This window comes from Labrus bergylta, chromosome 3 (genome assembly GCF_963930695.1).
Source record: "Labrus bergylta chromosome 3, fLabBer1.1, whole genome shotgun sequence".
In the NCBI taxonomy this organism is placed as follows: Eukaryota; Metazoa; Chordata; class Actinopteri; order Labriformes; family Labridae; genus Labrus; species Labrus bergylta.
Genome location: NC_089197.1, coordinates 26,670,334 through 26,673,138, shown reverse-complemented (window position 1 = coordinate 26,673,138; position 2,805 = coordinate 26,670,334). Strand labels below are relative to the sequence as shown.

Below are 2,805 nucleotides of genomic sequence, written 5' to 3'. Positions count from 1 at the left end.
CCCCATGGAGTCCAGACACTGGTGATGGTGAAGCTGATGACTTGATGAGACCAGATGGGATGAGAAATGATGGATGATGATTCTGTGAGATGGCGTTGTTGGGGCACTTGAAACATCAGCATGAAGGAACTAAGGGAAAGAAAGAATCATATTTAAAAGGGGAGCAGAACGATGATAGGTTGAAAATAAGAGCGGAACACCATGCCATTGGTTAGATGAGTACAGATGACGAGACAGCTGATTAACCAATGACAGCCCCAGAAAATGACAGCGGAAATGAGAGTAAGCGTGCAAAAAAGATGAATGAGAAAGACCCGATCGTGAAGGCAGTCATATAGTCTTCCTGACTGAACTTATGCTAGAGCTTCATATAACAAGCTCTATTGAGTGAGAGAAGCTCTTTTAATTTTTCCAACATTTTCAGCAGAATACTCTTTACTTTTTAATGACACACTAAATGTTACGGTTAGTACAAATTCTGGACCCAAAAGCACGACTCAGATAGGCAGGATAAAGTTTACTCAAAGGTTTATTTCCAACGTGACTCAAAGAGTGCAAGGGGGAGGAGTAGTGCGAGGTTCCAAGTGGCAGTGTCCGTGATCCCAGTGTGGTGTCCAAAAAGCACACGTGAGGTGAAGCAAAAACACAAACAGCGATCTGGCACAAGGCAGAAAAGAAAAAACAAGGTTAGCTACACAAGCTATGACATGAGAACTAGTAATCCAGAGAAGCCAAGAGAGTACAAACCACGCGAGCTGGTGAAACAATCTGGCGCCGAGGTAAAGCAGAGGGAAGTGTTTGTAGTTGAGATCCTGATGACCAACTAGCTGCACCTTGCACCGCCTGGGAACATGAACCCCGCCCACCACACTCATAGAGTCGGTTGTCAGGGGTTCAATCCCCAGCTCCTGCAGCCACATGTCCGATGTGTCCTTGGGCAAGACACTTAACCCCAAGATGCTCCTTCTGCTTCGTCTGCAAAGTGTGAATCTGTATGAATGGATTTGTGGTAATACTGATGGTCACAAGCAGCCTCAGGGTGTTAATGTGTAGGTCTGACCTGCGGTGTAAAAGAGATTTGAGTGGTCAGATAAAGTAGAAAAGCGCTAAACAACCATGAACTACCATCTACACCCCACAGACGAGTGCTTTTTGGCTGTCACTCTTTAGTTTCATTTTTAGTTAGTCTATATGTATCTACTTTTTTCCAGAAATGAAAAATGTGTTGAGATTTGATTTTAAAAGAATATATCACCATTATGTCAAAAGAAACGTCTTTTCTATCTGCCTTATAGGTACTTATATTTTTGTCTTTGTACACCGTTCACCGTAGAAACATTTGAGTGTAAAAGGCAGAAGAGGGACAATCAGGTTTTTAACAACTTAACTGTACAACAACTTACAGCTGCAGAAAACAACTCTCTGTGCATGAATATAATGTTCCAGATTTTTTTATTGATTTCATGGACATTTAATGAATGGACATCTTTTTCAACGGTGGCTATTTTTGAATTATGTCAACCATCATTTCAACTATGGCAATTCAAAAATGTCCTCTGTGAAAAAAAGGTGTATTTAGGTGCAGAGGAGGAGGGGAGAACCATCCAGGTAGACAGTTTGTTGTCTGTCTCTGAATCATTCACTCCCGGCCTCTTGCCAGGATCAGGGTCGGATTGTAATGGACTCGTGAAGGTCTTCACCAGCGCTGCTCGTTCTCTGGCGTCTCCTCACGCCTTGCTCTTTTCCTCTTGGGAGGCATGTGCTCCTCTCTGTCGGCCTGCAGCTGCTCAGAGAGCTCCATGGTTCTTTGGAGCTGAGCATTGAGCTGAGTGTCCAGCTCTTCCAGCTGTCTCACATAGAAACTCTCCTTCTCCTGGTAGTTCTGTTGCAGGGCGTCCTGTTCAGCCCTCAGCTTCAGGATTACTTCCTGGCTCTCTGTCAGCTTGTCTGAGTTAGATTTGGTCTCAGTGTCAAACTGACACAGCTTGCTCTTAGCCTGGTGTTGCAGGGTGAAAACTTCAGACTGATACCTCTGGCTCAGCTCCTGATAGCTAGCTCCTAACCTCTCCAGGTTTAACTTGAAAAGGTTGGTGTTGTTCCTCTCCTCCTGGATCTGAGCTCTAAATTGTTCCACACAGTTTTTGTGCAGGGCTTGAAGCTCCTGGTATTCTTTTTGAATGACATTCTGGACGCTGAGCTGAGTTTTGATCTGCTCCAGCTCTGTCCAGAACATCTGCGCCTTCTGCAACAGGACAGCGTTGTCATCTGCCATCTTCTGACAGCTGGCGTTGTATTCAGCCGTCATGGACGTGATGTATTCTTCAAACTGGGAGTCCCTGTCCATGTGAGCCTGCTTCTGTTGCTGAAGCTCACGCTGCAGGGTCTCCACCTGCCGCCCGGCACTTTGCATCATGTTCTGGTGCTTGCAGCTCTCCTCCGCCATATTCTTGCGTAGCGTGTCCTGTTGTTCTGTTAAGGACTTGATGACCGCCTGGTCATGAGACACTTTGTCAGCGTGAGCCTTAAATTGTTTTTGCATCTCACGCTGATAGGTCTCAATCTGCTGCCCGCCACTGAGCATATCATTCTGGTACTTCAGGCCCAGCTCGTTTAGAGCACATTTGACCTTCTCCAGTTCTTCTTTGAGGAGCGTACTCTCTCTTTCTCCTCCGAGCTCAGCTGAAGTCTTGTTGTTGATGCTTGCGTGGTCCACTTGCATCTCGTCATCAGCAACACGTTTGTTCCCTTTGCGCCTTTTGTTTTGACCCTGGGCGGCGCCAGTGTTCTCTGAGGGTTGTCTCTGCT

At 46.0% G+C, this 2,805-nt stretch overlaps 1 long non-coding RNA gene across 1 annotated transcript; it reads right to left on the bottom strand.

The window, feature by feature from the left end:
- Positions 1-511: 511 nt before the first annotated feature.
- Positions 512-1,371, bottom strand: LOC136178505 (uncharacterized). Its single transcript, XR_010665906.1, has 2 exons — positions 748-1,371; positions 512-657 (listed from the first exon to the last, which is right to left on the bottom strand). It is a non-coding gene; the product is annotated as an uncharacterized lncRNA (long non-coding RNA).
- Positions 1,372-2,805: the final 1,434 nt, after the last annotated feature.